The sequence below is a fragment of the Antedon mediterranea genome, chromosome 11, assembly GCF_964355755.1.
Source record: "Antedon mediterranea chromosome 11, ecAntMedi1.1, whole genome shotgun sequence".
Lineage (NCBI taxonomy): Eukaryota > Metazoa > Echinodermata > Crinoidea > Comatulida > Antedonidae > Antedon > Antedon mediterranea.
The window spans coordinates 17,123,711-17,150,060 of record NC_092680.1 but is presented as its reverse complement, the minus strand read 5'-3'; the positions used below and the strand labels follow the sequence as shown (position 1 = coordinate 17,150,060).

The 26,350-nt window shown below is 31.9% G+C and overlaps 1 long non-coding RNA gene and 1 pseudogene across 1 annotated transcript in view; both read left to right on the top strand.

Moving 5' to 3' along the window:
* LOC140061943 (uncharacterized) overlaps positions 1-25,485 on the top strand; it is a 35,852-nt gene extending 10,367 nt beyond the window's left edge. The window contains exons 2-3 of the long non-coding RNA XR_011847449.1: positions 25,209-25,308; positions 25,423-25,485. This is a non-coding gene — a long non-coding RNA (uncharacterized lncRNA). The remainder of the gene's footprint in view (positions 1-25,208; positions 25,309-25,422) is intronic.
* LOC140063281 (5S ribosomal RNA) lies at positions 16,982-17,098 on the top strand (annotated as a pseudogene).
* Positions 25,486-26,350: the final 865 nt, after the last annotated feature.

Below are 26,350 nucleotides of genomic sequence, written 5' to 3'. Positions count from 1 at the left end.
CAACTTTCAATTCTTTTAAATTAATTAAAAACTTATCTGTACAGCAAAGTATCTTCAATCCGTCTTTTGAATTGCTGCAATATAAATGTTATATTATATTTACAGTATTACTAGTTATTACTATGCAACACTTTCAATCAAAGCCTCACAGTTTTTTGTTCTTAAAATGGCCTCCCATTTCCATAACTACTGTATGTATATGGACTGTTTCTGCTGCCATGTATATGTACGGTAAGCACCCATACAGTATATTATGTTTTTTCAGAAAAAGCAGAAAAATTGTACAAAATACTAATTGTGTTTTCTCCCTTTTTTCTAAATTCTGTTGCTTAGATTATATGAATATGATAAAACCTTTTTTATTTTTTCACATTACTAACAAAAATTATGGTAGATCACATGGATATGTCTCAGTCAGATTAGGAAAAATGTACATGCCCTAAAACTATAAAACGTGGGATGAACCGAATCATCCTCTTTCCTGTATTGTATTATGTCAATAGTCTCCGGATATGAAATGATAGCAGTACTACTCGTCATGATAACTTGCAGTATAAATAACCTGTTAATGATGATAGCTTGGCACTTGATGAATATGACCTGAAAATGGATTTAGAATAATTTAAACATTTCCTATGTAGTGTACTGAATGTTCCAGGTCATAATATATTTTAAAATTGATTTAAATTTCTTACTTTCATCTGTCAGTTTTTCATTTTTTTAAACTTAAAAAACTATAAGGTGTAAAAATATTATTATATATATTATGATAAAATAATAATAGTCCAATCAAACAAACTAAAAATGAAAGTAATTTATCTTTACACTTTAATTTGATTTGCTTTTTTTATGATTCTTTTTTTCTTCTGTTTACACCAAAATTTTTTTAAGCCTCAATGTTTTCCTTTGTTAGTTTGAAGTTTCCTCAATTCAGACTGAGCATTCCTTTAAGTGTGTTCTTTATACTCAGACTAAAGTGTACCTTCTTATTAGACAAGTGTTCCAATATAATAACTTAAAGATGACAGTTAAAAAAACATTAGTGGGCTCTTGATGACTCATTTTTTAATTCAGACACAAAGAAAAATTGTCTTTGTCTTTGGATTTCAAATTTATTAACAACCCACGCACATGACTTATGTTATTATGCAAATTATTTCATTATATGTAAATTACCATTTTTAAATCATTACACTAAATACTATTGAATTATTAAATATCATTTAATGATGTATAATAATGTTTAGTAAATTATTTTGTTAGGACGTCCTTGTACGCTTACTACTGTAATACTTGTGTGATGTCCTTAGTTTTTTGTAAGTGGAGAGATTACTATACCATGGGCTAGATCATAGATCAACAATTTTTGTTTCTCTATGGTTAAGGGTTCTTTCACACCTGTTCCAGCACGGTTCTGGTCCGGCGGCGGCAAATCAAATCTAATATCAATTTTTCGATTTCACGCCGCTATGCGCATATCGATTGGTGCATTGATATTAGTGTTAGGTAGATAGATTTTGGTATATTTTAAATTAATTGCCCGATTTCATTGTTGGCCATACAGTATTTATAATGTAATCCCTATTTGTGCTTGGATTGGATATGTTTCTTTTTTTTTCTATAAATAAGATCCATTTTTGGTGACTTTATTACTGTTTATATTTGTATACCTCTTCACTACTGTACTTACTGTACATAGATGTTCTCTGGTTTACTATATTGCCTACATATACAGTATGGTACAAATTGCTATGTTTTCAATGTAACATGTACCATATGACATTATATTGACATGTTAAAGTTGAGTATTTTACTACTGTTTATATTCATATCCTAATTCTTGAGTGCGTTTTGAATACAGTATACATTGTGATGCCCGCTGATTTTGACATCTGCAAAATAAATCCCACTATAGTGAAAATTGCATCTTTTAAAATACAAATTATATTACAGTATTAGATACCTGGTTTCCCATTTTTCATCCATCCTACTGCACAACAAATCAAATATAAAGATAAGTTAATATTCATTTTTTGACACCAAAACAAATCATTATGTTGAATCATGCCTTTGACTTGGTGCCCATTTTTCAACTCCAATATAAGTATTTATGATTCTAGGCATTTATTTGTTTTTTTCAATAGAGTTATTAATGAGAACTTCATTTACCAATCTTGCACCACACCTGGTGTATACATTTTAAATAACTTATAAACTTACTTAATAAGTCACCGGGGCAGTCACCCCGGAACTTCATTCCATCATGGGAGTGTTTTTACCTCTCGCAATATTCTTCCAAAAATGTTGGGAGTGCCATAGAAATGATTTTAAAAAGAAACTGTTCCAGCATGCAAACATTAAAAAGATTTCCTTTCTGAAAAGTAGCTGAAAGATGACGTTACTCAACCATGGTTGATGTACTGTTCTAGTAATCCGGGGTAACCCCCTACATGTCTTTAAAAATGAACTGTACTAAATACTTTAAAGTGCACAAGAGCTAGATGTGTACACCAGAGCCATGGACTGAGTGAGTCTCAAACCCTTGCCGATGTTATGGCTACGTAATGACGGTCCCACTGTCTTAACCGCTCGGCCACACACTAGCTCACAGTGTAAAGTACTGGACTTATATACTGTACGCATGCACAGATTAATTTTATATAATATAATATTAATATATTATTGTTTCCCATCCTATTTCTTTGCTGCAGGCCATAAATTGTGCTTAATTAGTTATATAAATGGCACATATGTTATATTTTAATAATACTAATTTAGCCTTGTATCAAGTACCTTCCTGTTTTTTTTATAAAATAAAAACATAAGCAGATGTTAGTACTGTATGTTGTATTGTTAAATCCAATGTTGAACTATTTGCTTTTAATCCTACTGAGTGAGTAACATACTTGAGCTCATGTACTTAAGCATTATATAATAATAGTAGGAATTCCTAAGTTTTAATTAAATAGTATTTAATTACTGTAATCTCATCCCAGCTTGTTTCAAGTGTTTCCCAGCTTAGCCACCTAATTAAAATCTATTTGAAAAGATTGTTCAGGACATCTATAACCAATTGTGAGGATCTTAATTTGTCTAGTCTGCTTCAAATAACAGTTTGTTTAATCTGTTGAATCATTTTTACTATTTAATTGGATATGACGAGTGCTATATAACTGCCAGTGAAGTGGAACCAGGTGCATGTAAAATAAAATGTTTTTTGTTTTTTGTCTTTATACAGTTTAGAGTGTAATGTTGACAGTAATATGTAATATACTTTAAAAACAAAATTAAATAATTAAAAAAGTTACAAAAATGCGGCTTATGAAAAACCTCTAAAACAATTATAGGCCTACTATTTTAATTTCATCTTTGTACTAGTGAAATTGTTACAAAAATTATTTAAAATAATTATAGTATAACTTTTTAGTCTCCCATTATACAAACTGTGGATTCCATAAACCGCGACAAGGGTTATTTTATAACTGCTCCAGTCTTACTGCAGGCAAATAAAATCAAACACCAATATTTCGTTTTCATGATCACACGGCTACACCAATAGCTATGCGCGCGTAGCCACATGGAGCATCATGCAAAAAAAAATCAATTTATTTGCCGAAGTCAAGCCGCAGCCGGTGTAAAAAACACTTAAAGGAGGTTGCAAAATTAGGGTCGCAGAAACAGATAGTTAATAAGTCACATGGCTCTTGTACATTATAAACACATATAACCACAAGTCAATTACAATTTACTTTTCAAATAGAACATTCTATCTTTCAGTACATAAGTACATTCAACTGAATTTTATTTTCCACTTTATACCCTACATTTATAACTTTTGAAATAGTACCTGAAATTTGAAAGTAAACCTTACACAAAAGCAAATCTTATTTATTTAAAGAAAGTATAGAACTAAGTATAGAACTTGAAGCTGGTTGTACAATTGAAAGGTATTTGTGAACAATAGACACCAATTCCATTGAGGTGCGCCAATAAGTTACAAGAGGGCATTGAGCCTCCTTTAACACAGGTGTTATAAGCTTTTTGTAAACACTAAAAGTGCAAGGTAAACATTTTATTGTTCTCGCTATATTTACCTGGTCTTAAACGCTTGTTTCTATTTTATTTACTTTTCATCTCGGGGATTTGGATATGCAGAATGAGAGGTTATGGTACTGTAATATTACCTGTGAAATACATGATTCAAATAAATTGTAGAATATTGAATTTCAATGCGAAGTTGATGATATGGTTTCAGATATGTGTTAAACAGTGAATATTGTTTAATCAGAATTTCTATTTAAAGTTTTTTATGGGCATGTGATTCATAATTAAAGAAATATCTGGGATTTGTATGTATCTTTGCGATTAAAGGACATCTTTTTAATATTAATCAAAAGAACAATGAATAATTTTAAAATGTCGAGCAGTGTTTTTTGTAAGAAATATTTCTTGTTTAATTGGTTCAATATGTAAAACAGAATTTTAATATCATAATTGGTTCTTTATTTCTAATTGAAGAGATATACCTCAATCTAAATTAATTTAAATCTCTTTCAAATTTATAGATATTGAATTGAATCATCAGTCAAAAACACTGTCAGTAAGTGTCTTGTGGATTGGATCAACAGACACTTTCAGTGTCTTGTGGATTGGATCAACAAACACTTTCAGTGTCTTGTGGATTGGTTCAGTGTCATACACTTTAAGTAAGAGTCTTGTGGATTTGGATCAACATACACTTTCAGTGTTTTGTGGATTGGTTCAATGTCATACATATAAATTAAGTGTCTTGTGGATTGAATCAACAGACCCTTTCAGTGTCTTGTGGATTGAATCAACAGACATTTTCAGTGTCTTGTGGATTGTTTTGTGGATTGGATCAACATACACTTTCAGTGGGTTCAGTGTCATACACTTTAAGTAAGTGTCTTGTGGATTGGATCAATAGACACTTACTTTCAGTGTCTTGTGCATGCTTTAACAGATACTTTCAGTGTCTTGTGGATTGGTTCAATAGACACTTACTTTCAGTGTCTTGTGCATGCTTTAACAGATACTTTCAGTGTCTTGTGGATTGGTTCAATAGACACTTACTTTCAGTGTCTTGTGGATTGGTTCAATAGACACTTACTTTCAGTGTCTTGTGGATTGGTTCAATAGACACTTACTTTCAGTGTCTTGTGCATGCTTTAACAGACACTTTCAGTGTCTTGTGGATTGGTTCAATAGACACTTACTTTCAGTGTCTTGTGGATTGGTTCAATAGACACTTACTTTCAGTGTCTTGTGGATTGGTTCAATAGACACTTACTTTCAGTGTCTTGTGCATGCTTTAACAGATACTTTCAGTGTCTTGTGGATTGGTTCAATAGACACTTACTTTCAGTGTCTTATGGATTGGTTCAATAGACACTTACTTTCAGTGTCTTGTGGATTGGATCAATAGACACTTACTTTCAGTGTCTTGTGGATTGGTTCAATAGACACTTATTTTCAGTGTCTTGTGCATGCTTTAACAGATACTTTCAGTGTCTTGTGGATTGGATCAATAGACACTTACTTTCAGTGTCTTGTGAATGCTTTAACAGACACTTTCAGTGTCTTGTGGATTGGATCAATAGACACTTTCAGTGGGTTCAGTGTCATACACTCTAAGCAAGTATGGTTGTAAATTATTATATTTATAATTATAGAGTGAGTAGCTACAGTATATTATGAGCTAAACCAGGGATCCTATGCATATCTTGATTGCTTTGTTTTTAGCTTGATCTTGTGACCATTCAAAACTTAGTTTGTGGTTTTCCATCTGCAATTAAACAATTTAATCTATTCAAGATTCATCTTATTCTTGATTGACCATTTTCCAAAGCCCATCAATGTTCTCCTTGACTTACTTAACACAGTCCCTATATTTCATCACCAGATGAAAACGATGACCCAACGCTGACCTCACAGACAAATTGTTTCGGCAACATCTTTGATTTATTAGTTGAGGCCGTTTTACATTATCCTTAATGTTACGATGTCATGTTAGTCATCAAGTCTTCTGGGGCAAAACAACAAAATGAATCCTAAATCAAATGCTTTCAAATGCTGTTACCATCAAATAATGATTAGGTAATTTACCGGTCATTTGCAAGTCATACTAAATAGAGATCATATAGGCTCTATATCATATTTGTATGGCTCCATTTTGTCGAAAAAGTTAACTACCAACATATTTTTCATTTGAACTTTAGCAGATGTTATGGTTATCAGTTGGTTGTATGCACCTCATTCTGATGAAAATCAATAATTGTAATTTTTTTATTTATTTTTTTTCCTTTTTAAAATGATGGATCAAAATTTTATGTAAATTGAAATAATGTGTTTTGATTACAAATGGTTAGCCACCTACGTAATGCTTTTGTCAGCATGCTATACATAGCTGTTAAACCCATGACTTTAGGATAATGCCAACACTTTATTGAGAAAAAATAAATTCTAGAAATTGCGATAATCCATTTATTGCCTTCCAAAAATGTAAATATTTTAAAACGGTACCATGTCTTAAATTTTACTATTTTTTATTCTCTCCATTCAACGAAACAAAACTTTCATCATTTATTGCTCTAATATAAACTTGATTAAATGTATCCACCATATCTCATTGACGAAAGGCTAGGCCGGAAAGCTGGGATATTTAAAAGGCAGTGCTCCCTGTTGATTTTCGAACACAATCAACAATGTCACATGGTAAAATTATCACCATTAGATATCACTTTTTCGTTAGGTAGAACTAATACCGAATGGCACGTGGTGCGTAATTTACTCAATCAAATTGCAAGAATATAAGCAGGTGTGTTATAAAACATTATAATATAACCAGCGAGTTGTACAACTTTCTGATATAACCAATGGTTTTATATATAATTAATGGTTTTATATAAGACCACTTATATATAGCCCGGGTACAGTATATAGCTATACGATTTATAGCCATCTAGTGTTAAGATCATTTGTAGACCACTTAAGGCAATCAACATCTGATGTGTTCCATGCTACTTATACTTTAGGCTAGATTGACAGACTGATTCCATAAATGTGTTGTCACCTTCAGCATCTATGCACATGTAATCACATTAAATAGGAATGTCATTATCTTTAGCTTGGAGCATGGCTTATGGCAACATACAATGTACAATAAAACTAGCAGAAAATTGTTTTTTTACCATACCATGAATGTTGAAGGTTGCGCATTACTTGGGGGTAGGAATATGTGTACAGGTAGGAAATGTAATTAGAATGTTGAAAAAAAGTTGTTTGTATGTATGATTGGTAGTATAAATTGAATGTATTTATTGCGTATTTTTAATTTTTTTTAATGGAACCCGTTTTGCAGAGATGACATAGTTGTGACCAACCAAGTGTAAAAAACAAAAATAACATTGCGTTTTCAGGGGTTTCCACCATATTCATTTTAAAATCTTTTGCTAATTTACTTTAGGCTATCAAAAAAATTATTATAATTTGTTTAATATTAGTAACGTAAGGCCAATCTTTTTAAGAATATTTTACAGTAAATTGTTTTTAATGGTAATGTCAAACCCAACCATAGACTTGCTCCAAGTCTGTAGGCCTATTTATTGTCTTTTTTATGTCATTACACACGTCGATTTTTGTCTGCTCAAGTAATACACGTATGAAACGCCATATGTGCAAAGATAATTATATTTTTACTAATATTAAGACAAAACTCCGTCTGGAGCCCAGACTAACCCAACCAAGGCATCCACACATTTTTAAACACTGCTACTGTATCACACGTTATATTCCCTTTGGTATGAGTATCTAATTATTCACTTTTGTGCTACTGTAGAGGCTGTCTCTGATGATTAGTTAGTACACTTATTAACGTCTATGCTACTGTACCTATATTGATGGATACCTTCACGTAGTGACCATCCCTGCTGATAGATTCAGACCCAATGTGTGAATCCATACCAACCTCCAAAGACCTCACACCTGTGCCAATTAATCCTACTAATCCAATCAAAATAATACTAAAATTACACAAGACATCCGCGACTGTGCACGGTGCATCAAGGGTCAATTAAACGCTGTGAGTAGAAAGATCATGTGACGGGCAATACCGAGGATCAGGTGACGTGCTATAACGACCGTTTGTTATGCAGATGTGTTTGCACTAAAAGCAAATGTCGTATTAGATTAGACTTCTTAAAGCTAGGAGATAAAACATCGTGAATCTTGGTTTCATATTGCAGGATTTTCGTGGAATCTTTTCAGGTTGAATTGAAATATGAAACATGAATATGGATCTCATATCATATATTCACCTTCTCCTGGCCTTATTTTTGCACTTTCTTTATTTCCTCACCTTTTATTTTAAATTGTTGATTATTACACCGAACAGTTGCATTACTTTCATCAAACAATTTAGACCTTATTGTAGACATTCTTCTGTTTAAAATAAAGATGCACTTGACCTTGCTAATTTAGCAAAATTAAATTGTTTACATTAAAGTATATTTTCCAAGAACTCCCAGAAAATCAGAAATTTTCTTTCTTTCAACCTTCAACTTGTAATTCTGGTATAAAAAATATAGTATACAATATATTTCACAATTCATTCATTCTGTTTTTTAACTGATAACTCATAAAATTAGTTTTTAAACTTACTCTTAGTTTTTTTTAGACAGTTTATCATTAAAAAATTAATGAAATATAAAATGAATATTAAAAAATGTTCTGCAAAATTTACTATTGTGGATTAAATAATTATTTTATTATTACATTATTTTTGCCATTAGTGCACATTACTATAAAACATTAAATAATGAACTAACATCAATCAAATACTACAGTGTTAATATCTATAGCACTTAACTACTGGCCTACCAGTACATAAAAAGTACATATTGTCCATTCTAACATCAGTTCATATATCTGTGTCATCTTTTATAAGACCTACTTTTAGTAACTGTGCAAATAAAAAAAGTTTAGGTTTTTTTTACTAACAAATTAAATCCGATACTTTTGAAGTAAATGTAAAATCTTTTGGCGGCATCCAATATAATCACCGTTCAGGTGTAACTTAGTCGTGTCGATTTCAAAAGCGGTATTTTGAGATTCTTATTATGAGATCAACAGAGATATGTTTGCACTTGATGGTAATATTGAAGATACATATAGTAAGCCATAAATGGTGTTTGGTGTTAGTACACTATACAAAGACATATGGACATGCTTTTTGTATTAAAGATATGACATAAAAGCTGTAAAATAGAATTGCTACTTGTAAATAAAACATGTTAAAACTTATAGAACGATAACAAAAACTGATATATTTATTACCAATTAAATATATCTGCATTAGTGACAAAAATATGTTCTTAAAATAATTCTAATTGTTGACCAAAACTTAAGACCAATATAACACTATGAGACCATTTTACTGTATCTCAAACGAAGTCTTAATTAAAGTGATTCTAATTAGTGACCAAAACTTTAGACCAATATAACACTATAGACCATTTTACTGTATCTCAAACGAAGTCTTAACACTTTGACTGCCAAACACGAAGATCTTCGTTTTTGGAAACACAACGCTTGACTGCCAAAAACGAAGATCTTCGTTTTTCGCGTTTTTTTACGAAATCCGGTAGATAGGTTAATTATTGGTATATACTATAAATATGAACACTATATTCGGTCTGGACCATCAATATTTTACAATTTGAAAGTAACTAATCTGGTTACGAACGACTGTCAAAATGGTACCTGTCGAAATAACAAACACCGCGCATCACAGTAGCACGTAGAGCGATGGCTTGGCGCATTGTGTATCAGTCGCGCGCTAGCTATGCCGCCGAAGCATTACAAAGGTTTTTGTGGATTGACATGTTTGTTTGTTATCTGAATAAAAAATAATCGAGTCATTTTCAATATGAAGTCTTTACTTTTATTATTGTATGTATACCCTAATTATTTTGGTGTTTTACTGAAAGTGAACGAGTTTCACGCAACAAACTTGTTTTGAAATGGTATGGTTATTATCATTAGTTTACTATCTCCTAGGCCTAGGCTAGTAGTACTAGGCCTAGGCTAGCCTAGCCCTAGTCGTAAAACGGTTCCGGACCAACTTTAGGCCTGGTTAACTAGGCCTGGTGTCTTTACTATGTGGATTTTGGCGAAACATTGATGTAAGATTTATGATTTATAAAATGTAATACATTTTTCGATAGTGATAACTTGTTTTTATAGGCATTCATTTTACTATTACAATTTACATATTGCGATTTAAAAATCGTTCTTGGTACCATTGTAAAGCTAAAATCTTTATGATTATTTTAGTCTAAATTACATATAAATCAGATCACATACATGGTTTCAATCAACTTTAATAAAAACATCGAATTGGGCTAAAAACGCTGGCGGTGGCAGTTTCTAACTGGAAAAACCTCTGGCAGTCAAAGTGTTAATTAAAGTGATTCTAATTAGTGACCAAAACTTTAGATCAATATAACACTATAGACCATTTTCATGTAGTTAAAATAAATGCATAGCTCTAATGTGACTCTAATTAAAGACCAAGCAATATTATAGCACTAGAAACAATTTTCTTGTTGTAGAGTAGCATAAATCAACACACGATAGCTCTAATTAGTGACCAAAACCAGAGCAATAACACTATAGACCATTTCCTATAGGTAAAATGGATGCATAACTATAGCCCTATTAATTTGATTGTAATTACCGTAGTAAAAACTTAACAGCAATTAGAAAGCATTTTTGGCCTCATTATGATACCTATATTTCATAAATCTTAAAGGCCAGGTGCGGGCAAAAAATTTCTATTGATCATACATTCCAATAATTATCGATCTATAGTTTCCTCAATGTTTCATAATTTTTGAGATTTTATTTGTGTTACATGAGCTTGTTGAAAATAAGCACTTTCTTATCAGTGGGGGTGGGGGGGGGGGGATAGTTCAAATTACACAGTAAAATCTCTATTCTTTTGTACACAAATTTTGTAAATAGAGAGGCATTTTTAAAAGCTATGAAAAATAAACGGTGTGATAAAAAATGTTATCAGATGACTAAATATAGGTAATATAACTTGAATATTACATTTCTGATATTTTTATTTAACTTCAGATTTTTATTTTCATGCTATATAGCAAAAATTATCCACCGTATATCCACCATCTTTTTTCACCGTCTAGGGAGTCACCAGAAATGTTATTACATTAGGTTAACTACCTAACTACTGAAAAAAAGTCTTGCTGGTTTTTATGGAAGAATTTTGCCAAATTTGGTATTTGACCATATTAAGGGAAATTAATTTTTTTTCGTCTTGATTTCTGTTACAAATATTTGATTTATGTACAATTAACCAAATATTATATTTAAAATTCATGCCTGTATCTGAGCTTTAAGTTTTCTAAGGACGCTTTCTTGAATGAGGTACATTATACATTATATTTTAACAATTTGGTGTCCCCTTAATAGAGGTTCTACTGCATTTGAATCATGATGATAAACAAGAAATTGTTTTCCAGAAATGAATTCAAACTTTTACACCACTACAGTTATAGCAGTTATACTAGCAGTGTAATCCACACAAGCTTAATACAAAAGTAGGCCAACGCCAACTGTGAAACTTTATGAAGTAGATGTAAATCATAATTATTTTTATAAAAGACAACAAGATATTGTTCACTTAGTTTTTCATATATATAGTTAAATCCCATTAGTATGATGCTTGATCAAACATCGTCATTAAAAGAGATGAACTGTATCAGTACTTCATGTTTTATAGAATTTTTTCCTTTGAAGTTAGAGTAACTTATTCTGATCACGTCACAATCTATCATTCGACGGAACAGACAAAAACGAACCGAACTGACCAGTAGATTAACACTTCAGACACTCTTCAGGCTTGCTGATTATGAGCATTTTCTTGTAATTATGATCTTATTGGAATTTAACTACAAGAAACATAGCCGTACATTAGAGCAGTCTTGTTTGCGCCATCACGGTCCTTCGGGAATCAGTCTAAGAAGATAAAAATAACTCTTTTGTTCTTTCTTTGGAATATGTGTTTTATTGTTTTCTATTCTTTAATATTAATAATGAGTCACACCGCAGTCATCCAATACATTTACAGATTGATGAATCCTTTAAATCCTCTTTTGAGACAAACCTATTTAGAGGACACCCTCTTCAGGAGACACTTTCCTGTGAACTAACAATGAGCAATATATATATGTTAACACTATTGTGAAAGTAACAGAGAACACACATACACAAAAATTACCTCTGCCAAGAAGGTTATTTATTTATTTGTCTTTCTGTTTGTTTTATGTCAAAACTACTGAATGGATTCTGACTGGAAATCTTTATCTATACCCAATTTTGTAAATTAACGCTTTTAGTTATATTCACAGCACCATAAATACACAATATTTAGAAATTATAAACTTCAGGTCATATATTATACAAGAATAAACAAATTGTGTAAATGCATAATAATATGCGCATAGACGCATTCATAATTTTTAAAATAGCCAAAATTGTTAACTAATGCATGTTTAAGCCATTTAAGAATTTTAATTGTTATTGATGCACCCATTCTTGCTCACATACAGCACAAGTAAACTCCTTTACATTTTTGGCAGTACCTGGATCAGTAATGTTATCTTATCAGAATGTGAATCAGATGTATAAGACTACCATTATTATTATTATGTTATCCTCTTTCACTACTTTTTACTCGGGGTACCCGAGTCTTAGACTTACTCATTTTCTCCTCCTCCTCCTCCATCTGGACATTATTGAGTATAAAGTGCGGTTTATAAAGTACTACTCCTCCCTCATTCGTTGTAGTATTGAGCTGGGATTTGACATGAATATACTACAGGGACATGCCCTCAAAGCTATAGAGCCGGATTTTTAAATTTCCGCCATATGACGTCTCGAAAATGGTACCGTATAGCCGTATTTGGTAGCGAGGTTATTGATGTGTATGTGACGTTACATCCGGTCTTATGACGTCATTACAGCTTCATTTGCTGTACCCCGAGTATTGCACATTCGTGCTTGTTATCTCTGCTTTTGTTCTATATAATTATACAGTATTTCATTGCTTTAACCCTAAATATAGTTCTCCCACTTGGATCTATCAGTGAGTCACTTTTCCCTAGATCTATCTACAATGTATATAGTTACACAATTTATTACACTCATACAATTAAAATATAAGATGAGACTTTAATTTGATTGTGCAATAAGCTTTTTCTTGTTTTACTGTATTTGTTAACTGATGGCCTACATTTGACAGATGGTAATATATTCTTCTGTATTTTATCACCATATGATACTTTATGGTGGATGGAAACATAATCTTTACGATCCTGTATTTTAAATAACAGGGGTAAAATACATATTATCAAAAAAATTATGTTTAATGTTTAACACATTTTATATTATATTTGTAAATATTGTTTTGAATGCAGCCTTCTGTTGCAAGTATGATTTTTACTTGAATAAACCTTGAATTTAAATGAATAATAAAGAAAATTAAACTAACTAGATGGTACGCTCGCTTCGCTCGCGTACCATCTAGGTCGTTCCCACAGATGGTTCTCGAATACACAGTAATTTCAGCGTAACAAAACTGGCGATTTCAAATGTACGTACCGCAGGACTATAGGCCTATACATTGTCGTTTACAGAAACAAATAAATAGACACGATGATTTATGTAGTCAACTAAAATTAGCACCCTGGGAATTACTTCCGAAGGAGAAACTTATCACAAAATGAGTCCAAGTTTTTGATTTGGACTCATTTAAAGAAACCCAATTTGTGCTTTGTATGTAACATTAGGGTTGAGGGATGGGAAAGCGGATAGGTACAAAGAGGAACAATTTTTAAATATATTCTTTATCCACTCAGTAACGAAATATTTTTTTCATGTTTTATAGGCCTATAAATAATATACCTCTAAATACAGTAAAACATTTGCGATTTAATACTTTTTTTATTTTATTTATTTATTTATTTCTTTTAAATATTCATTGTACACTAATTTTCCCCGTGTATGGCAAGAGATTCCTAATTATATTAGAGAACATTCTTTATTTAGTTTAGTTAAAACTGTCACTGTCATAATCGATTGAAATATTAAAGTACCATGTCACGATACACCACTACGACGTTTATATTTGGTAATTATTAATTAATACAAACGTTGAGAAAGAACTGTCAGTATAAAGTTTATTTGTATATAATAATGTGTTTATATATCTAACAGTAGAGCCTATCCACAATCTCGCAAGTTTATTCTCAAAGGGCCCATATATTTACCTACCGTATGTGTTAAACCAAGGGCTCATAAATTTACCTACAGTACTTGTGTTAAACCAAATTCTGGCAGACTGAGAGATTGGGATGTTCCATTCATCGCAAATCAATAGATTTGTATAATCGTATATTAAATCTATCAAAATAGTATTTTTTAAAGAAAATCGGCCTGTCTTCAACATTATGATGGTGTACTCTAGCTGTTCAACCGGTTTTCAGCCATTAAAAACAATTATCGTAGGAGGAGATAGGAAAATGCGAAGCCTCCTCGCATTTTTGTGGCGGGTATTTTTCAAGACGGACATCCATTAGACAGTGTATACCACGATCGGAAAACACCCCTATTTGGGGCAAATCTTAGAACCTAAATTCGTTTTAACCGTCAATAACTAATTATCTAACTTAATTTAATTAGTAAACAGGGTTACATCAGGTGGTTAAAATCAGTACCGAAAGTACGAACCAACTTTATATACCATCGAGTAAAAATTATAGAAGTAAGGCGCGATTTACCGAATTTTGCCCTTACGTAAATTTATATATAGATAACTAATAAACAAACCATATTTATTTATTTATTTACCGTTTTTGTTTTTGTCGCTCTAGTTTATAGGACCTCATTGGAAATAAGTTGGGTTTTTTTTCGACTTTATGGGCTATCCTTGGTTCCTTGTGTTCTGTGCATTTCCATGCTTATTTCATTTTGTATTTTTCATCTTTGTCTTGTAATTTTATATTGAAATCTGAATAAGATCAAATCAAATCAAATCATATTTTTAATATTGATTTATGGGCAACAGCAATACAAAGTGACAAAATTATATATAATTTAAAAAACTTTGAAAGATATGAAAATTGTAAAAAATGAAGCATATTATTATGAAAAGATTAAAATGTATTATCAGTTGTTAAAGCAGTACTAGGGACCTATATGTATGTACAGTATGTACCGTATTCAAATACAAATCTCTGTTGTAGTAGAATTCATTGACATGATCTACAATTTAACAAGCAATTTTTACTTATTTGTGTTGTATTTGTTCATATCTAGTGGATTTATTTGATTATACAAAAAATCAACGATAAAATGTCCCCCCTCCCCTCTTGAATAATCATCAATCAGATAATACTACTATATCTGGTTACTGTAGTGAGAAAAATTTGTATATTAATTATAAAGTTCAATTAGCTGGTGGAACTATTACTAATATACTGTATATTATATATTTATAAAAAAAATAAAGAGTCTAGCGATCTTACAAATAATGATGAAAAATCTCTTTGATATATAGCTTGGATAGCATCTCTTTCATATTGGACATGTGGATGCCCTACCATTAAATTCCTATAACTTGGATAGCATCAGGGAGTTGTACTCCCTGGATAGCATCTCTTTCATATTGGACGTGTGGATGCCCTGCCATTAAATTCCTATAACTTGGATAGCATCAGGGAGTTGTACTCCCTGGATAGCATCTCTTTCATATTGGACATGTGGATGCCCTGCCATTAAATTCCTATAACTTGGATAGCATCAGGGAGTTGTACTCCCTGGATAGCATCTCTTTCATATTGGACGTGTGGATGCCCTGCCATTAAATTCCTATAACTTGGATAGCATCAGGGAGTTGTACTCCCTGGATAGCATCTCTTTCATATTGGACATGTGGATGCCCTACCATTAAATTCCTATAACTTGGATAGCATCAGGGAGTTGTACTCCCTGGATAGCATCTCTTTCATATTGGACATGTGGATGCCCTACCATTAAATTCCTATAACTTGGATAGCATCAGGGAGTTGTACTCCCTGGATAGCATCTCTTTCATATTGGACGTGTGGATGCCCTACCATTAAATTCCTATAACTTGGATAGCATCAGGGAGTTGTACTCCCTGGATAGCATCTCTTTCATATTGGACATGTGGATGCCCTGCCATTAAATTCCTATAACTTGGATAGCATCAGGGAGTTGTACTCCCTGGATAGCATCTCTTTCATATTGGACATGTGGATGAGCTACCAATAAATTCCTATAACTTGGATAGCATCTCTTTCACATTTAATATGTGGATGCCCTACCATTAAATCCCTTTAGCTTGAATAGAATCTCTTACATCTTTGACATGTGGATGCCCTACCATTAGGTCCCTAGAGCTTGGAAAGTATCTCTTTTCATCCTCAACATGATACGGTTGAACAGTGCATCAAATAGATACTTATTTTTATTTTAATCACAAATCCTGTCAATGTCAATTTGATTTGTATTCTACTATAATTAAAATTCAGATTGTATAGTTGTACTTTTAAAATAAATATTCCTCAAAGACCAATCATCTACTTTATATTCAATGAAATTCCTAAACGCATCATCAATTCCTTTGAAAACGTCCCCCAAATTCCTCGTTGCCCTTCGATATGACCTGCTTGTTGACCCTAACCCTACCGATATCCCCCAGTAATAATTACGATTGAATATATATTAACATAGATGAGGGTAGTAATTAACATGTCCTCCCCCTTGCATCATAAGTCCATAAATCATGAATCTTATACTTATCTGTCTTATAGACGTTTTATAGTTTCATTTTAAAGGTGCAGTTCCTATTCTTATATACGGCTTGACCACGTTGAAACACTGGTTCTCGTCAGATCACCGAAGTTAAGCGACGTTGGGCCTGGTAGAGCTTGGATGGGAGACCATCTGGGAATATCGGGTGCTATATGGAGCTGGGGTTCCGTAAGGCATTTTAAATCAGCATTGCTGACTCTTATGGCAGCCCCTGCATCTAGTATCTGCCTTTCCTTTGGTGAAGGTGGGGACTGGACGAGAGAAGCCCTTGATCAATGTTAGGACCAATCAAGGTGCTTTAAACAGTCCTGGCTTTGTTTGTATCAAACCTGTTAGTGGCGGTAATTATCGCTGTTGGTTTCGATTGAATAAAATAAAATAAATTGAATAAATTTTTCCTACTACTTTATTTCATTTTACCTGGTTCCCTAACCAAGACATAATACCAAATGATGACATTGGCTTTATTATGACCATAGGCGCCATGATCCAAAGTGGGCCTCTTAAAGTTTGGAAATTACAATACAAAGGATGGCATTAACATCATGTTCAGCACTTTATTTCACAAATTGCCTGGAACATTATTTTGTAGTATAAAAGTTCGCTTATAATTTAAAAAAAATTGCAATTTTTGCCCACTTAGATTGGCCGCTTTATACGCATTCCATAAGTCGTAGCTGTAAAGTGAAACGCAGTTTTTGAATAGGGGTAAACAAATTATAATTACTACCGATTATATCGCAGCCAATCATAATACGATATGCATTATTAGTAGGTGCTTGCTTATGAAATCATCCTTACAGTTTCTCCCTTGAGACCTCAAATTAAGAACATTACCGGTGCCATATGTCTTTTTTATTGCCATTTTCTTTGTTCATAAATGATGAATTTTGAGAGATTGTTTCTTAAAGAAAATGTTAATCCGATGGAATTCCATGTTTTATTGCTCAATTTAGTAATATTTTTGTTCATTTTAATCTCGACAGTAAAATTCTTAATAGGCTTGATAAATCAGAATGTTTTTTAAAACTGGCATTTTCCTATTATGAACATTTGATCAATAGATGAATTTTAGCCTGTTCTACAGTATTAAAACATCTTGTAAACATATAATACCTAATAAAAACTATTGCCATAATAAATGTTATCAGTATAGTTATATTATAACATTAATAAGTAGGACATATATGTGATGATTCCTAGCAAGACCCGCACATTTCAAGTTTCTCTCACGCTCTCAGGAACATGACCATACGTTGTGGTAGCACTCAGTCCAAAAGACAGAGTTGAATTGATTCTCAGCTCTGAGAATGTTTGTGTAGAATTATATATGCCCTATATAATCTATGGCGGGACACAATTCACTCCTTCAAATCTTGCCAACACCACAAATATACTGTACATAATTTTATTAAAAATAATGAATATTTATAAGTAATTAACTCATAGCTGATTTTGACCTCAATTTGTGATCCTATGCTCAAATGTTGTATAAACCCTCTCAATACAATCCTGGTCATTTTGATACCCCATGAACAATGTGTATAATGAACAACCGAACAAACTCCCTCTCTCTCTCTCTCTCTCAAATATAGATACACATTAGATGAATTTTTTTGACCATGAGTTATCTCCAATAGGCTTATAATGCTTCCAGTTAGAGCAACTTTTACGTATTGAAAATATGGGACATACCCCTCTAAATATAATATGACTTATAATTACTTAATGAAAGGAGGAGAAGAGTATAAATGTAAATTGTGTAAAAATTATGATTAATACCCAATTCACACAGCATTGTAAGAGGGAAACCCTTACTAATGAATGCCCCCTGAGACGGATACCTTTGCACGAGGGAGTATAAAATAAACTAGTCGGTACAATTTGGTACGGCCTTGATCATAATTAGTGACTTGACGGCAACTATAATGTTTACATATTAATGACATATTTGATGTTATTGAATTTGAAATAATATTTTAAAGTTTGTACAATAGCTGTTTAAACATTTTCTTAAAACATTTTTTGTTGATGATTTTAGTAGATGTAAACTGTCTTGATTCTCTTTGTGTGATATTCTTTTGTAAGAATCAACTATGACATACTTTAATCAAGTATTATGTAAGATGTTGATGGATTAAAATTAAAATATAAGATGACAGTCACCAGCATAAATATTTACTTTTTAAATGAAAATTGTGGATGAATCAAATAGCTTGTATTATTGTATGATCCATCAGTTTTGGCCTGTTTGTTTTTTCATTCTGCCATTGAATTAAAAAATCCAACTCTTCCTTAACAGGATACTTTCCCTTGAAATGAACTAGGGGAAATATGTAGGGCCTACAACCAACACCTATTCAGGGGACGCCCCTATTAAGAGTACACCCCTATTACAGGAAACTTTCCCTTGAATGAACTAGAGGCAATGTAGGTCTACAATGAACACCTATTCAGGAGACACCCCTATTAAGACGACACATTCTCTTGAAATGAACTAGAAGAAATACAGTATTTTTTTTAACACTATGACCTACCACTATTCAGTGCAAAAACTTCAATTAAAGGGAGACTTTGTTGGGTCCTGTGGGCGTCCCCTTTAAGAGAGGTTTTACTGTCAAGGAAAAAATTATTTTTTATCTGTCGCCTTGCCCAAAAACATGTTACTGTATTGTTTCTCTGTAATGTTTTTTATATGAACTAATCACCAGAATATGGTTTTATAGTTTTATGTGGCTTTGATTTCAGTAGATTTAGAGCAAGACTATGATACCTATTATTATTACTACTACTATTCTCTTTGTGTTTTATTCTTCTTTTGTAAGAATAGACGTCAACTGTGACATACATATGAGTATTATGTAAGACGATGATGAAGTAATACTGAAACGTAAGATGACATTACTGTCAACATGTCCATGATGAATGATCCTCAATACATAAAGCAAATAATACTATAGTGTATTTTAAGTGCCCTGAATTCAACTCTTAATGTTCAATGCCCTAGGGTGTATTGCTTTTTTATGTACATTTAAAGAAACTGTCCTCATTTTGGACATTACAAGACTTTTTCAACTAATTGTAACTCAAGTCTATCAACTGATAGATGAGTCTATATCTAGTATATGTAATATTGTTGTTGCAGATTATAGCTACAGTTCTAATAGCCACACATATTCTATATGGTATGGAAGATAGAAAGAGGAGCCCTTAATTAAGAATCTAAAAGGGTATTCTCTGTAAAGATGGTTGATAATAAATGGTTTTATATACCTATATGAATTTAATTTGGTTAAAATAAAGATGATGGTATTACTATAGTATGTTTACTATACATTACAGGAAAAGACTATTATACATTGACGATAGCATATGTTACTCCTAATATTCATGTACTATTGCATGTCTACATACCTATACCATAGCCATATAACAACATTCAACGGTCATATACCAAAATTACATGTGTTCAATGGAGTAATGTGTCATGTGACCCATCTTCCAATAATGAATAGATGAAGTGCAATGGTACAAATATTTTATGCAGAGAGATGAAATAGAACAATCTAAGTAGATCTTTCCATTTGAAGATTGTGAATTTGCATACTGCATGTCATATAGTTTCAAATTAATTATCATTTGGCAGTTTAGAATTAATATTCTGTGCCTGTTGTGTTTATATATATATATATAAATTTTCAGTATATCACCAAGTGGTTTAGTATTTCTTCTGTGCCTATAAATACACAGAATTCATTGCATGCATATAGCACTGATACAGAAATAGAGGCTTTAACACCGAGTTTTGCATGTCAACTGTAGAATGTTACTACTGATACTCAATGAATAACACACCTTGACACTTCGTTCTCACCTGGTAAGGATCATTTTATTGTCTGCTACATTCCCACGTTCCCATCTTCTAATTACCTGGAATCTCCTGCGAGCAATCTATCATTCAGATCACTTGTCTCGAGGGCACTAACTGATTGGCCGGGTAGCAGGCAACTTGCCGAAGATATTAAGAACTTATCAAAATGAAATTAAATAAAAAAATGAGGTGTGATTACTAGGACGGTTATGAAACAAGATACGAAAGAAGTTTCTCAAAATAGAAAATGAAAAAAGTTGGTAAAGATATATGATGGCTTAAGAAAAGATAATAAGAAAAATAATTGATCTATAAAAAAGATGAATGAAAGTTAATGAGATGGTGTTAAATGGATAAGTTGAATAAATGAATATTGAATGCCAAAAATACATTTATTTGAATATAAACAGCGGTGGATCAGTGATACTGACCAGAAATACTATAAGTGTATTTCGTGCCTATCTTACCTGGATAAACCAACATTTGTCTATTCTCCCAGAGAAGAGAGCTACAACTTGACTATATCAAATGTTAAACACCCCTGTCAGATAATGGTAGATTCCATAAATTGTGTCCAGATGAGATGAAAATGTCTTGATGATTCTTGAACTATGAGTTCACTGTGAGAATATGTTTATGAATTGAATGTTTTCATGTATGATGAATTACAACAGTCCCAGGCTTTCAATGAATTAATACCCTCAACTTTCAACAAATAGAAAATTTCCATTATTTTTTGTTTTAAAACCATGTACTGTTCTACTCAAATTATCCACCGCTTTCATCTTCAAGTACATCAGCAGATACCACATAACAAAATGTTGATTATGCACTCACCAGCCTACCACATAACAAAACTCTTCTCCAATAACTGAGTATGCAATAGTCCCTTAAATTGTTAAAATGGGGAGAAAATAATGCACGACATGTGATACAAAATCAACCAATTAAATTTGTTTCAGTTTAATACAGTACATGTGCAGTACATGATATGGATAAAATAATGGTTTTAGTTTGAATTCAAAATCTATGAACAATAATTAATTTGGATTTTGTTTTCATTCTCACTCTGACTCTGCAATCAATTAGGGAATAAGTATCAAACTCATTTTTAGATTTTATTAATGATATGAATTTAAAATCTAATAACTTCCCTTTTCAAACAATCTTTTTACATTAAAGAATTAGCGTAGAAATCCATCAGATTATTTGGACTTTCAATATAATTGTAAATCAATTAGATACATAAAACATGCCCAACTTAGTTTAAGCTTTTAACATTTTAGCCGTAAAGTTAGAAAAAAAAAAGTAATTTGCATATCACATTTTTTCATTGTTGTTATTTTAAACTAATAATCAAGTTTGTCACAAACAAAGTATGACATCAGGCACCTCACCTCAAACTAGAAGATTAAAACTTTGCTTCAATTTATTATTCTAATTAACCTGTGAACTTTGCACTATATAAGACAATAATGAATGTTGACACCCTGGGAATTTCCCGTGAAACTTACAAGGAGAAATGTTTTAACACTACAGCCAACCCCTATTCAGGGACCACGCTATTAAAGCTGCTTTCATATCATGGTCAGATTCTGTCCGATGCCCTAAAAAAATGTAGTGGAAAATGGGTTGAGTGATAAGCATAGGATTGTTCATGATGAATTGTTACGATTTGAATATGTATAGACAGTACTCCGAATTTGGAGCGATGGATCAAGAAGCCATTTGTTTCCTGAAATCGTATGATTTTTTTCTTTTTCTAATGACAGTGAGCATAAATGACCTCGCTTGACATTGGATATCCTAATCTGTGCTCAAAAGAACGCTCAATGCTCGCGATTGTTTTCACAGGGATTTGGTTAGGTGCGATATGGAAGTAGCTTTAGTTTACATTTTGTTGGAAAGTGTCCCCTAATAGGAGTTCTATATACAAATTTGTTATAAACTAACTTTAAACAGTGATCATAGTGCCTAACCTACATTTATACATGTTTTGGTTCAGGTCGTATTCAATTTATGACTATAACAATGATTTATGGTACAGACATTTATTGTGCACTTGTAATAATTTCATATCATAACCAATAATTAGCTAATAATTAAACCGATCGCCTATTGCAAATAAATTAGGATAATTTAAAATTTCTTTTAACCTGTCAGCGTAAAGTACATTTGTAATGGATGATTTATTTCTACAATTTATAAAAAAGTTCAATAGATTATGGATATTATAAAATATAAATGATACTATTTCTGTCAATTTTCGCAGTTAAATGGTAGCCTGAAAATAATGGTTAAAAACACCAAATTGATTGGGTTTTTACAATGTCATTTAATTGATTATCCCTGTGCAACTTTTAGCTGCAACACAAAATAACGGTTATTTGATTGGTCATCGTTGACCGTTCTTTAGTCAATTACTGCCGCATCTTTGTGGCAATGTTTGACCCCCTTAAAGCATTGCGTTTTTGGTATTTTTATCATTTTTTGTTGACGACCACCCACTGATATAAATAGTTATTCGGTCGAAATGCAATCGCTATAACAATTACATTTTAAATATAAACGTTTAATTCAGCGCTGTGCAGCAGAAACAGACCCTTAGAATCCAACATTGAGGGTAATGACTTGTCTGTCATTGCCAAGTTCATCCAACAGCTAAATTCATCAAGTTGAATTATGTTAATAGATGAAAACCTCATTTATTAAATCCAATGTGTTTAGTATGGTTCAAGTAACTACGGTAGCTTGTGTATCTTGAGCAAGATAGATGACATTGTAGGAAAAATTAAGTGAGATTATATCCCATTGCAATGTTTTTTAAAATATAAATGTAGGTGATTGTCTATTACTCACTGCAGTCTTACTTACCGTATGTAAAGTAAATAAGATATGTTATTATCGAATCACTATTAACACTTTTGGGACCCAATAAGGTGCCATATAAGTGCCCGCTGGTCGTAGTTTAAACACATATGGCCCGTAGTACATTTCAAGTTTTCCCAGAATAGGAGTGTCCCCTGAATAGGGGTATCCCCTGAATAGAAATGTCCCCTGAATAGGAGTGTCCCCTGAATAGGAATGTCCCTTGAATAGAGGGGTGTCGCAAAGGAGGGCGGGTTACTGTATTCATTTTTTTGTAGACTTTGTCTCTAGTCTTTTATTTTTTTTTGTCGTTTTGTATGTTATCATCATCAGTTATGCCTCTTGTTAAATTAAATAAGATATGTTATATTAGAGTTATGCTTCTTGTCTTGCAACATAATGCTTTCCACAATTCTGTGGCATTTTACTTTGTCATGGAAAAAAAAACACCCCAAATTGTATGGTCAGAAATTAAAACACACAGGATTTAGTATGTTATTTGTCCGCAGAGGGACGTTCAACTGTATTTAATTTATTGTTACATTATTGAAAGTAAACTAAAAAAAACTGTAATTGAAACCATGTAATAAACTCATTGCATTTAATGATCCTTGAAATAACAGAAGTGATGAAATATTCTATTTTATGCTAATAATGGATGGAATATATTTATTGGGAGGGACTCAATGGTAAGAGATAGTTATGATGCGGTCTAGTCACTCAAATGTACTCCCTGATAGGAAATAATTCACCATTAACATGATTTTGAGTCTTTTCCTAATCCGCTGTAACAATAAATGACTTGGCGTAGATTGATTTGCGAGTTTTACAAGTGTTACATTTCTATTTGCAATAAAATGATGAAAGTTACAGCTGTTTGGAATGTCAAAGGTCACACAAAAGATATTTTCTAAAAAACTCATATCATCATCTTTGATGATTGACAAAAAATATAATTTAAATACATCGAATTGAAACAATCAAATATTTACTCATCATCAAAACACAAATATTAAACAATATAAATGGAATAATTAAATAATAGATGAAAGGAAATAAAAACACATAAAAAGTAATGAGTATCCCCTTTACATAGGCTGTTTTCATAATACTATACAAATGCGGCATGATCAAGATATTCAAACTAGTACGTGACATTTTATATTGTTTAACATTGCTTGCAATTACTGTTTAATAAATTTGTATTGGCCCACACACATATTTACTTTATTTCCAATAATTATTAATATTATTGATATACCATAAAGTATAATAATATAAAAAAACATAATCAAGATACTTGATACAAATGCAATAAATAAATGTTTTGAATTGAAGACAAATATATGATATGTAAATAATACATTGTGTTAATGCTATACATTTCAAAATAAAGTTAACGACGACTCCCAGAGGAGCTCAATAATATAGTCACAAACATGTGTAAGCAATATTTCAATACTGCAGCCTACTCTATTTCCATAGATTAATATATTAATATGACTTTAACATGATTATGTTCTTTCAGTTTTGAAGAAGATGATGATAACAATGATACATGAACGAACTGAAAGCAAAAGAAATGCTGCATCATCATGTTTTTCAAACGCAAGATTATCAAATATCTAGTAAGACTGCCAAATATTGTGTCATACAATTATGAGTAATAATAATATTTTATAAGAAAGTATTGATTTCATTAGGCCTAAATTTGATTTTAATATGTTTATTTTATTTTTTAGATATTGGTATGTTCTGCTCCGTCTACACTATCATAGTAGGTTGACAAAAAAGGGTGATGTACCCAAATATGGTAGTGATATGATGTCATCGTGTCCATAACGGCCATATAACATTTTTTTGTCACGTAAAGTTTGATAGTGTAGACAGAGCTTAAGGAACACTTTTATTGTGAAATAAATGAAAACAAAACAGTATGCATTAACGCTACAGCCAACCTGCATTCATGGGACATCCCTATTAAAGGGAACACCTACCCTGGCCCATGACATAGATCAGGACTACATAGCAAGTACCTTCAGCATCCAACACTCAGAAGATAATAGCAGTGAAAAAGTAAGTGGTCAGTTTTTATAGCTTTTATATTAACATACATCAAACGTTTTCCAATTTTTGCTGTCTACATTCTTGGTTTATTTACTGGTCAGATAAAAATAATTGATTTATATAAATAGTATCAAATGTTCTTTATTTATTTTTGTTAAATTTCGAAGATTTTAGTGAAAGCTTACATTGATTATTATAATAAGAATTTAGCCTACCAGACGTATGTTACAGGTATGTTAAACTTTCTCTCAATCCTTTACATATCAATCAACTTAAAACATAAAAATAAGATTTTAATTGCAATTCTTGCATATAATTTTACAAGTTTTCTCGGTTGAAATATGTGTTAATCAGCAAGTCTCCCACCCGGTTGAAGATGGGTGCTAACTCTAGTATTATATATTATCAGTTTAGCTGAGGACATATCAAGAAAGGAAGAAACATATAGTTCACAAATAGACAAAAATAGTATAATTTTTGTGCAGCAATGAAATATCTAAAATATTGCTAATCAAGAAATATTAATTTTTGCTTGTTTAACACCACCAACGTAACAAGGATCCTTCAAAGGACTAGATAAGTTCTGTCTACACTATCCAACTT